Source organism: Triticum urartu, chromosome 4A, assembly GCF_056163025.1.
Source record: "Triticum urartu cultivar PI428250 chromosome 4A, HENAU_Tu73, whole genome shotgun sequence".
NCBI lineage: Eukaryota > Viridiplantae > Streptophyta > Magnoliopsida > Poales > Poaceae > Triticum > Triticum urartu.
Window position 1 is genome coordinate 507,050,516 of NC_141876.1, and position 11,716 is coordinate 507,062,231.

Here is an 11,716-nt window from a genome sequence, read left to right on the forward strand (position 1 = left end):
CGGTTGATGTAGTCGAACGTCTTCACGACCCAACTGATCTAGTAACGAATGTACGGCACCTCCGAGTTTAGCACACGTTCTGCTCGATGACGTCCCTCGAACTCTTGATCCAGTAGAGGGTCGAGGGAGAGTTTCGTCAGCACGACGGCGTGGTGACGGTGACGGTGATGTGATCCAAGCAGGGCTTCGTCTAAGCACTACGACTCTATGACTGGAGGAGTAAACTATGGAGGGGGGCACCACACATGGCTAAGAGAACAATAGATGTGCAATGAGGTGCCCCTGCCCTCATATATAAAGGAGGAGGGGAGGAGGCGGCTGGCCTAGAGGGGGCGTGCCATGGGGGAGTCCTACTAGGACTCCTAGTCCTAGTAGGATTCCCCCTTCCTTCTCCGGAGTGGAAAAGGGGGAAAGGGAGAGGGAGTAGGAAAGGAAAAGGGGGGCGCTGCCACCTCCCCTAGTCCTATTCGGACTCCTATCGGGGGGGGGGCGCAGCCACCCCTTGTGGGCTGTCCCCTCTCTCCCGTGGCCCTTGAGGGCCATGACTTCCCCTGGGGGGTTCTGGCAACCTCCCGGTACTCCGAAGAATACCCGAAATGATCCGGAACCATTCCATTGTCCGAATATCATTGTCCAATATATCAATATTTACCTCTCGACCATTTCGAGACTCCTCGTCATGTCCGTGATCTCATCCGGGACTCCAAACAAACTTCGGTCACCAAAACACATAACTCATAATACAAATCGTCATCGAACATTAAGCGTGCAGATCCTACGGGTTCGAGAACTATGTAGACATGACCAAGACATATCTCCAGTCAATAACCAATAGCGGAACCTGGATGCTCATATTGGTTCCTACATATTCTACGAAGATCTTTATTGGTCAAACCGCAATAACAACATACGTTATTCCCTTTGTCATCGGTATGTTACTTGCCTGAGATTCGATCGTCGGTATCCTCATACCTAGTTTAATATCGTTACCGGAAGTCTCTTTACTCATTCTGTAATGCATCATCCCGTAACTAACTCATTAGTCACATTTCTTGCAAGGCTTATAGTGATGTGCATTACCGAGAGGGCCCAGAGATACCTCTCCGATACTCGGAGTTACAAATCCTAATCTTGATCTATGCCAACCCAACAAACACCTTTGGAGACACTTGTAGAGCATCTTTATAATCACCCAGTTACGTTGTGACGTTTGATAGCACACAAGGTGTTCCTCCGGTATTCGGGAGTTGCATAATCTCATAGTTAGAGGAATATATATAAGTCATGAAGAAAGCAATAGCAATAAAACTTAACGATTATTATGCTAAGCTAGTGGATGGGTCTTGTCCATCACATCATTCTCTAATGATGTGATCACATTCATCAAATGACAACACATGTCTATGGTTAGGAAACTTAACCATCTTTGATTAACGAGCTAGTCAAGTAGAGGCAAACTAGGGACACTTTGTTTTGTCTATGTATTCACACATGTATCAAGTTTCCTGTTAATACAATTCTAGCATGAATAATACACATTTATCATGATATAAGGAAATATAAATAACAACTATATTATTGCCTCTAGGGCATATTTCCTTCACAAAGGACAACATGAAGTCCAATGAGTACATAAGAATAAGATTAACACTGTCAAAAAATTAAGGAACTCGAGAGTGATAGCGCTAGATTATACCCAAACGGCTAAGAATTTGGAAAATCCCTTTACTGAAGGGTTATCGTGTGTTGTGATAGATAATACATAGAAGGAGATGGGCATGAGACCCACATGAGCTGCTGATAACCCACAAGTATAGGGGATCCCATCAGTTTTCGGGGGTAGAGTATTCAACCCAAATTTATTGATTCCACAAGGGGAGCCAATGAATATTTGCGAGTATTAACAGTTGAGATTCAACTCAACCACACCTGGAGAAGTAAATATCTGCAGCAAGGTGAGTAGTAGCACAGTAATATGATAGTTTGACAGCAGTGGTAACAATAGCAATAGTAACGGTAATAGTAGCAGTAGCAGTTTTATAGTGATTGTAACAGCATCAGCAATGAAAGTAACTTAGCAAAGATCAATGTATGAAAAGCGTATGCATTGGATCAGTGATGGATATTTGTGTTGGATGACATTCATCATATAACAGTCACAACCTAGAGCGATACACAATATCTCCAATTCATCAATGTAATGTAGGCATGTATTCCGTATATAGTCATACGTGCTTATAATAAGAACTCGCATGACATCTTTTGTCCTACCCTCCCATGGCAGCGGGGTCTGTAAAGAAACCAAGGGATATTAAGGCCTCCTTTTAATAGAGAACCAGAACAAAGCTTGTGATGCCTGGGTGTCCCCCTCTCGCAATTCTTTTTGCCAGTATATTTATATATTCTGAAAATATTCTTCGTAAATTTTCATCCCAATCCAAGAACTTTTATTTCTGCACAAAAATAACACCATGGCAATTCTGCTGAAAACAACGTTAGTCCGAGTTAGTCCCATTCAAAGCATGCAAATTACAGTCCAAAACAAGAGCAAAAGTGTTTGGAAAAGTAGATACGTTCGGGATGTATCAATTGCCATGGTGGTAACCCAACCTATGTGATTGGAGATCCCATGACGTAGGACCCAGGAAAACAAGCCAGTGGTAAACCGATGAGTTACTTTACTAACCCACTCCGCTGGAGATGCAATACTCTCGGAAACTGTATGGTAGGTTGACTACTGTCTTAATGTGTTTCAAAGCTCATATAAGCAAGATGCTATCCTACAGAGCGATCGTTGGAGGAACACACCTATATGAGCCCGACTGCTGGTCACAGTCTATGAGATTGGGGTGATCTCTAGTAAGCTCATGAATAGGCCAGGAGTAACTAATATGCTCCACCCGAGGGGTCAGCCTTCGACAATCTAATACTAGTAAGACATGTGGTGAAGTTTCTTTACGCCAAACAGACAATTCAATGCATAGTCCATTGTTCAGTTGTAAAAGAGTGTAGCTACTTGCTCTAGGTGGAGCTCAACCTATAACGCCCCGAGACCGATGTGCCAGGTGTCTTCCAGTTATTCGCTGACGTTGTCATGTCATTTGCTTGCGTGTTGCATCTTATCATGTCATCATGTACATTGCATCATCATGTTCTCAAAACTTGCATCCGTCCCGGTCTCCTCGTTCCTTCCGTTGTCCGTTCTGAGCCCAGACACACTTGCACGCGCCCGCGGCACCTCCGAAATATTATTTTATAAGTGGGAAGTCCGGGAAGTGAACACGGTGTTGGAGTTATGTTTGACGTAGGTTGTTCTAGGATCACTTCTTGATCATAGTTGTTCGACCATGCTTTTGCCTTCTCTTCTCGCTCTCATTTGCGTATGTTTAGCCACAATATATGCTAGTCGCTTGCTGCAGCTCCGCATCATACCTTTACCCTTCCTATAAGCTTAAATAGTCTTGATCGCGAGGGTGTGAGATTGCTGAGTCCCCATGACTCACATATACTTCCAAAACCAGTTTGCAGGTGCCGATGAAACCGTGCAGGTGACGCAACCGAGCTCAAGGAGAAGCTCGATGAAGACCTCGTTTATTGTGTTGTTTCGTTTCAGTTGATCAGTAGTGGAGCCCAGTTGGGACGATCGGGGATCTGTGTAGCTTTTGGGGTAGTCTTCTTTTATTTTGGTTCTGTAGTCGGACCTTGATTGTATCTGGATGATGTAATGCTTTATTCATGTATTGTGTGAAGTGGCGACTGTAAGCCAACTATGTATCTCTTTCCCTTATGTATTACATGGGTTGTGTAAAGATTACCTCACTTGCGACATTGCTTTCAATGCGGTTATGCCTCTAAGTCGTGCTTCGACACGTGGGAGATATAGCCGCATCGAGGGCGTTACAAGTTGGTAATCAGAGCCTTCCCCGACTTTAGGAGCCTCCCTGCTTGATCGAATCGCTGGCGTTGTTGAGTCTAGAAAAATGTTTTGAGTCATTTAGGATTATATATATCGGAGAGTATGACTTCTTTTTACTCCTCAGTCCCTTCGTCGCTCTGGCCAGGCATCCTGACATAGAGTTTTGACTCTTCTCTTCTCAAATTTCACTAAAAAAATTTAGGATCATGCGGGTATCTTGGAATCGTTCTGATGGTTTTGTGACGAGAACATTGTTCTTGGTGCCTCCTGACATTTAGGGGTTGTGGCAGTGTCCCGGGGAGTTGAGCTCTGAGGTGTTGTCGTCACAATTTTATCGTTGCAGTTCTGGAATACCTGAGTTTCGCCGACATCGAAAATCTCTTTTATGTAGTTGTTGGTGAGATAACCTCGACGCCATCCATTATTGGGGCGGGAGTTCGGGAGTATTGCCATAACTTGTATAACGGACGCTTTTCGAAGGTTGAGGTAAACGATTTCCGAAGGTTTCTTGGTTATGTGTTGAAGGATGGATACAACTGGATGTAGGATTTGCTAGTTTTGGGTGAGATATTATGCTTCCCCTGTATCCCCAACACCTGATTGCATAACAGGAAAATTTCGGGAGTTTATAAGTGGGAATTCAAGTAGCTCCTAGGATATCTTTCCGACAGATGTATGATATGAAATTGGGGTTCGATGTCTAGTGGTCCGCCTATCCACGGTTGGTTTTACAGTGGTCTCGTTGTGTCTTAAAGAGTCCTTGGCTATGCTGACTCGGGGACGCTTCGTATGTCATGTGCACTGCCTTATACATGATGGTGCTGTACAATCGAGCCCGTGTAGGCCCCACCACGAAAACTTTGGACGAAATCTCTATCATATGTTTGTTTTGGCTTATTCTACAAGCCAATCCTTTGTTTTGTTTTGAGTTGTGGTATTCGAGTTGCTTCGAAGTCAAATGTTGATTCCATACCTTCCCCAAATGTTGTTCTCATATTTCTATGCGGATACCAATCCTTCATGATAATCGAGATTGTCATGTCAATCTTTTTCTACCGGCGTGTTTCTCTTCAAGTGGATCCGATCATTTTCAACATCGGCAAGATCAACTCAGTTTTCGTCAACGGTGTTTGTTTCATCCGTCTCCAAGTTGCCTTTGTTTTCCCGCCCACCCACCCCTTTTTTCTTCAAGGACTCAGATTTCTTAATCAAGTATCCATTTTATTCGTGTGAAGTCTCTTCATTCTTTTCTTTCTATGTTCTTATCCGGTGATTCTCATGAAGATCCTAATGGAGCCTCAAGTTCATCATTATGCGTTCTTTTTCTTCTCCGGTGTGTTCAAGTCAAACTTTGTTCATCATATTCTTTTCCTTGTTTCAAATGTTTTCTCGTGTCGATGCACCTCTTAATCATCCACTTCTCGCCATTCATTTGTTCCGGAGTGCTGAAGATATATCAGAAGGCTCGTCTTGTCATTCAAGATCCATTCAAGCTATTTCGGGGTTGTTATCTCAGTCAAGCCATTTAAATCTTACCGATGCATTCTCTCTTTTAAATTGTTCAACGGTGTTTCTTTTGAGTGGGCCCTAACCCACAGGTCTTTTTCCAGGATCTTACCTGACTCCTCTATTTTCCCGGAGCTATTCCCAAATCTTTCCAAGTTTGACGTAAGAATGATTTATCATCAGTCAAATGCCTTTCTCCAAGATCGGTTAAATTCTTTTCATCGTTGGCTCAATCTCTTCGCTTTTGATTCTTCCGGAGTGCCTCTACAATTCATGGTGGTGTTTCTCATCATCATTCTCTGCGTTTGAAGACCGAAGAAGTGTTTTACCTCCATATCTTATCCGTTCTCTCAGAGATTCGTGGTTCTAGTTCAAGGCCATCCTCTCATAATTGTTTTCGATTGTGAGAATTCTTTTTACCATCCGGAACAATTCAGGAGTATTTTTCAGTTTGATTATCCGGATGCCATCATCTCAGAATTATTCATTCCAGCTTTCAGCGATCATTCTCCAAATCTTACCGGTGTATCGCTCAAGTATTCGTTAATTAGCTCAAGATCTCTTCATTATCTTGTTTCTAAATTCTCTCAAGCATCTTCGTTCATTTGCTAATTCTTCCCGGTGCTTCTTTATCTTTTCTTCAATCGTTTTCAATTCTTACGGTGGTTCGTTAAAGATTTCTCTTCCTTTATTATTGTATCAATTCATTCATTGTTTCAATCCTACCGGTGGTCCATTAAGTTTGCGCTATATCTATCTAAATCCTTTCTACGAGAATAAGTTGTATGCGATCTGTTGCTTGTCATCAATTTAAATTGGTGAAGGATACGCTTAACGTAATTCTTATTCTTGCTTCATCCAAGTGATTAATTCCTTATTCTGGAGGCTCATAAAATTCTCGGTTTCTCTTGTTTCATCTTTTCTTTTCCGGAGTTCCAAGTTTCCACTTTATCTCGTCGCAAAGCTTCATTTAATCTTTGCAAGGTTTCACTTTGTGTTTTCAACTTCTCTCTCTTCTCGTTATGCTTTTGTTACCGGAGTTCTTCATGGAGACTCTACATGATGGTTCTTAAAGGATTAAATTCCTTCTCGAAGTGTTCATCAACATTCTTTTTAGAGGAGCTCAAGTATTCTTCATCTTGCAATCCAGAGTGCAATTCTTCCTTCCGTATCAATAGAGGTGGTATTTTGTCATTTTTGATAATTTGAGTTCATGTCTCATGAGTCACATGTTGTCAAGAATGAGTTATTTAAATCCATCAATCTCGTCATTGGAGTTATCTTGGGTTATATTTCACCTAAAGCTTTCCCTAAGGTTCATCGCTATTTGTGGTGCTCATAAATGAACCGAGTTCTTCATTATCCTCCCGGTGAGATGAGTTTCTCGTCTTCTTGTTCATATCAATCCAACTTTTTTACCGTGAGTGGCAGGTTGTCACCGCATAATTTTGAGATGTATTCCATAATACCATATCAAGCTTATTCTTTTCGTTGTTGGCTTTCCAACAACTCCGTTCTAGCATTTGTTGTAAGCGTGCTCTCTTAAGATCTTGTTTCCCTTCGTTCATTCCAGTCCATTCTCACTTTTGTTCCGGAGGCATTGTATTGTTGCTCTCTTCAACCCATCTTCTTGTTTTGTCAATATCATGTTCTTTTCTTGTTTTATCCATTTAACCGGAGTGTTGTGTCCCCTTGCTCAAGCTCTTTCATTTTATCAAGTCTTTCATCTCTTTTCACCCGAAGTGTTACCGAATCGGTTCTTTCTTATTCCTCTTTCTTAACGGAGTGCTTTCTTAACCTCGCAAGGTTCCTTGGTTTCACTCATTGGTCAAAGAAGCAACTTAGTTTTACCTCTTCTCTTTCTCTTCCGTTTTCCCTCCGGTGCCATTCTAGATCTCGGGAGATCCTCTCGTAGTGGTGGAGTGTTGTAACGCCCCGAGACCGATGTGCCAGGTGTCTTCCAGTTATTCGCTGACGTTGTCATGTCATTTGCTTGCGTGTTGCATCTTATCATGTCATCATGTGCATTGCGTCATCATGTTTTCAAAACTTGCATCCGTCCCGGTCTCCTCGTTCCTTCCCTTGTCCGTTCTGAGCCCAGACACACTTGCACGCGCCCCCGGCACCTCCGAAATATTATTTTATAAGTGGGTGGAAAATGTTCTCAGAAAGGGTTGAAATTTGGCGTGCGGTGTTGTTTTGTTGTCAGTAGACCGCCTGCCAAGTTTCATCGCATTCGGAGTCTGTTTGACGCCTCAACCGTTAAACTATAGCGTCATTAGAGCCGGTCTAACGTCGGACGTTTTCGGTCTCCAGAATAGTCGTCGGGTCTCTCTCTTCTCTTCTCTCAGCTCTAGAACGTCTACACAGTCCACTACCTACTGCCAGACCCAATGTTAGCTCTCTCATCAAGCCGCGGACCTCCTCGCGCACGCGTCCGAAAACTGTCCCGGACCCGACCCGAGCAGTCGTGATCGATGGGTCCAGAACATCCCCAAACATCTACCAAATGTCACCGTTTTCTTATTTGGGCTCCCTAGCCTATTTTTCCTGACCGTCTGATTTTGATCAAAGGGACGAGTTATCCCCTAATCTAACCCACACCCACCTACTATAAATAGCAGTGCAATCATCGGACCAATCCCTAATTTCTAGGGATCCTCCTAGCCGCCGCCGCTCCTCTGGTCTTTTCTTCCTTGGGATCCTCCCAGATCCCCATCGGCCAACCACCACCGATCCAACACTCCACCTCTCAAGAAGCGTCCTCAAACCCCATGGAGCCAGGCCTCTTCCTGTCGTCCTCGACCTCAGGCGCCACCTCCTCCTCGTCGCGTTCGAGGAGACGAACGCCTCGCTAGCCTCAAAGCTTGCACCAGCGCCACTGCTCCTCCCTTCTGCTCGTGTTCGAGGGGCTTGCCTCGGGTGCTGCCGCGAGAAGCAGCAGCCATCGAAGGTCCCAGCACCCGCTCTTTTTTCTTCGCTCGTAGTACTAAGCCCGAACCTCCCATCGCCAAACGCCACCATGGCCAACCGCTGGAGCCCGACTGTACCATGCCGCAACTCCTCTGCCTCCTTCCCTCGTTCTTCCTCCTCCCTCTATATTCATCTCCCTCTCAATTCTCTCTCTCTCTCTGTGTGTCTCAACAGGTAACCAAGCCACCATGGGAGTTCCCTGCAAGCCGCCGCCTTCTCTGCGCAACACCTCGTCGGAGTTGATCCTCGCCGCCACCCGATCCGCACCCCGGCGTCCGCCCCGTTCCCGGATCTGTCTCCCCGCGCCCAGTTCATCGTCCCCGCACCCGTCGTCGCAGGATCCGGTGGGCACAGGCCGGAGACAGCCCCCCGCTCGCGTCGCTAGCATCTGCCTCCTCTGCTCCTGGTCGAGCGAGCGAGGGAACCGCGAGCGTTGACCTCCACCCTGCGCGAGCCGGCCTAGCCGCTCCCCTGCGCCGCTCCCCTGTGCCACGCCAAGGCCCAGCCGTCCCATCTTTTCCTCTGGGCCCAAAGTGAGCAAGCCCCTTGTGCACTGTTGGTCCAGTCTTGTTTCGGCTTGTTTCTGTTTTTTTAGTTATGCGAATTTGTCTAATTTCCACAGGATAGCAGTTTTGTAGAAAACCCCCTGCTATTCATGCATATAATAACTCTCAAAATGTGCATCGGTTTAAAATAAATTATATATGAAACTTGCTTAGAATTTTGTCTAGATTCATAATATCCAACTTTCATCTATGTTTGAAATGTTTAAAATGTTGTTTGTTTAAATTTTGCCTATTGCCATGCTAAAATGATTTATTCCATAACTTAATAACCGTAGCTCCAAATTTAATAAACTTTATATGTAAATGGGGTGGAAAAATGTCTAGATTAACATGGTGACATTGGTTTGCATGTTTAACAACTCTAAAATTGTGTTTAGGGCAGAACAGTACCAAACCTAATATATGCATATGAGGATTTTCCGGAATGGTTGTTCATTGTCTCCGGCCTCATTTAAACTTGACTAGATAGGTAGTTTTCATTTGCTTCACCCCTTGCCATGCTAACAAACATTTAATGTTGTTGAGTACATAAACGGGAGAGAACTAAATAAGTCATGTGGTGTTCCGTCAACATGCAACTTGTTGCATATTGAGCTCCACTTAATTTGTAGGATTGTTTGTGCATATTGCCATGCCATGCCTCATTAAACCGGAAATGCATCATACTTGGTTGTGCATCATGCCATGTTCATGTGTTGGTTGTTTACTATGTTGTTTGCTCCTTTCCGGTGTTGCTTCTTCGGGTTGGTTCTGATAACGTCGTATTTTGAGGATTCGTTCGACTACGTCCGTTTGTCTTCATGGACTCGTTCTTCTTCCTTGCGGGATCTCAGGCAAGATGGTCATACCCTCGAAATCACTTCTATCTTTGCTTGCTAGTTGCTCGCTCTTTTGCTATGCCTATGCTGCGATACCTACCACTTGCTTATCATGCCTCCCATATTGTTAAGCCAAGCCGCTAACCCACCTTGTCCTAGCAAACCCTTGTTTGGCTATGTTACCGCTTTGCTCAGCCCCTCTTATAGCGTTGTTAGTTGCAGGTGAAGATTGGAGCTTGTTCCATGTTTGGAACATGGCTATTTGTTGGGATATCACAATATCTCTTATTTAATTAATGCATCTATATACTTGGTAAAGGGTGGAAGGCTCGGCCTTATGCCTGGTGTTTTGTTCCACTCTTGCCGCCCTAGTTTCCGTCATATCGGTGTTATGTTCCTGGATTTTGCGTTCCTTACACGGTTGGGTTATAATGGGAACCCCTTGACAGTTCGCTTTGAATAAAACTCCTCCAGCAAGGCCCAACCTGAGTTTTACCATTCGCCACCTAGCCTTTTTCTTTCCCTTGGGTCAGCCAGCCCAAGGGTCATCTTTATTTTAACCCCCCCCCCCGGGCCAGTGCTTCTCTAAGTGTTGGTCCAACCCAGAGCACCGTGCGGGGCCGTCCCTTGGCAACTTGGGTTACGTTGGCTCCCGTACGCTTAGTTTATCCGGTGTGCCCTGAGAACGAGATATGTGCAGCTCCTATCAGGATTTGTCGGCACAACGGGTGGTCTTGCTGGACTTGTTTTACCATTGTCGAGGATGTCATGTAACCGGGATGCCGAGTCTGATCGGATTGTCTTGGGAGAAGAAATATCCTTCGTTGACTGTGAGAGCTTGTGATGGGCTAAGTTGGGACACCCCTGCAGGGATCTGAACTTTCGAGAGCCGTGCCCGCGGTTATGGGCAGGTGGGAATTTGTTAATGTCCGGTTGTAGAAAACCTGAAGTCTATTTTAATTAAAATACATCAACCGCGTGTGTAGCTGTGATGGTCTCTTCTCGGCGGAGTTCGGGAAGTGAACACGGTGTTGGAGTTATGTTTGACGTAGGTTGTTCTAGGATCACTTCTTGATCATAGTTGTTCGACCGTGCTTTTGCCTTCTCTTCTTGCTCTCATTTGCGTATGTTTAGCCACCATATATGCTAGTCGCTTGCTGCAGCTCCGCATCATACATTTACCCTTCCTATAAGCTTAAATAGTCTTGATCGCGAGGGTGTGAGATTGCTGAGTCCCCATGACTCACAGATACTTCCAAAACCAGTTTGCAGGTGTCGATAAAACCGTGCAGGTGACGCAACCGAGCTCAAGGAGAAGCTAGATGAAGACCTCGTTTATTGTGTTGTTTCGTTTCAGTTGATCAGTAGTGGATCCCACTTGGGACGATCGGGGATCTGTGTAGCTTTTGGGGTAGTCTTCTTTTATTTTGGTTCCGTAGTCGGACCTTGATTGTATCTGGATGATGAAATGCTTTATTCATGTATTGTGTGAAGTGGCGATTGTAAGCCAACTATGTATCTCTTTCCCTTATGTATTACATGGGTTGTGTAAAGATTACCTCACTTGCGACATTGCTTTCAATGCGGTTATGCCTCTAAGTCGTGCTTCGACACATGGGAGATATAGCCGCATCGAGGGCGTTACACAACCTTAACAGGTCTCCACTGAAACACTGGTATATCAAACAGTGTTTGGAACAAAGGACAATATGGGCCCTTGAGATCTGGTGGGAGGTTGTTGAAATATTAGGGTGGGCATAGGGCCCATTTAACAATTTCAAAAAATCTCTAAGGGCCCATGTGGGTTTAAATGGCAATGAATGTGGTGGAAAGTTTAGTCTCATACCGCTAATTGGAGAGGAGTTGGACCTCCATATAGGGGATTGTTTTTCACATGCTATTGAAGCTTTAGAAGAGAAGTGGTCCCCGTGCGCTCC

The 11,716-nt window shown here is 44.7% G+C and overlaps 1 long non-coding RNA gene across 2 annotated transcripts; it reads left to right on the forward strand.

Annotated features, from left to right (window-relative positions):
* The first annotated feature begins 8,083 nt into the window (after positions 1-8,083).
* Positions 8,084-11,314, forward strand: LOC125554837 (uncharacterized). 2 transcript variants are annotated; one of them, XR_015601441.1, is made up of 3 exons: positions 8,084-8,468; positions 8,570-9,794; positions 11,045-11,314. It is a non-coding gene; the product is annotated as an uncharacterized LOC125554837 (long non-coding RNA). The 2 variants fall into 2 exon arrangements; XR_015601440.1 differs by having other exon boundaries at positions 8,084-9,794.
* The last annotated feature ends 402 nt before the right edge of the window (positions 11,315-11,716 follow it).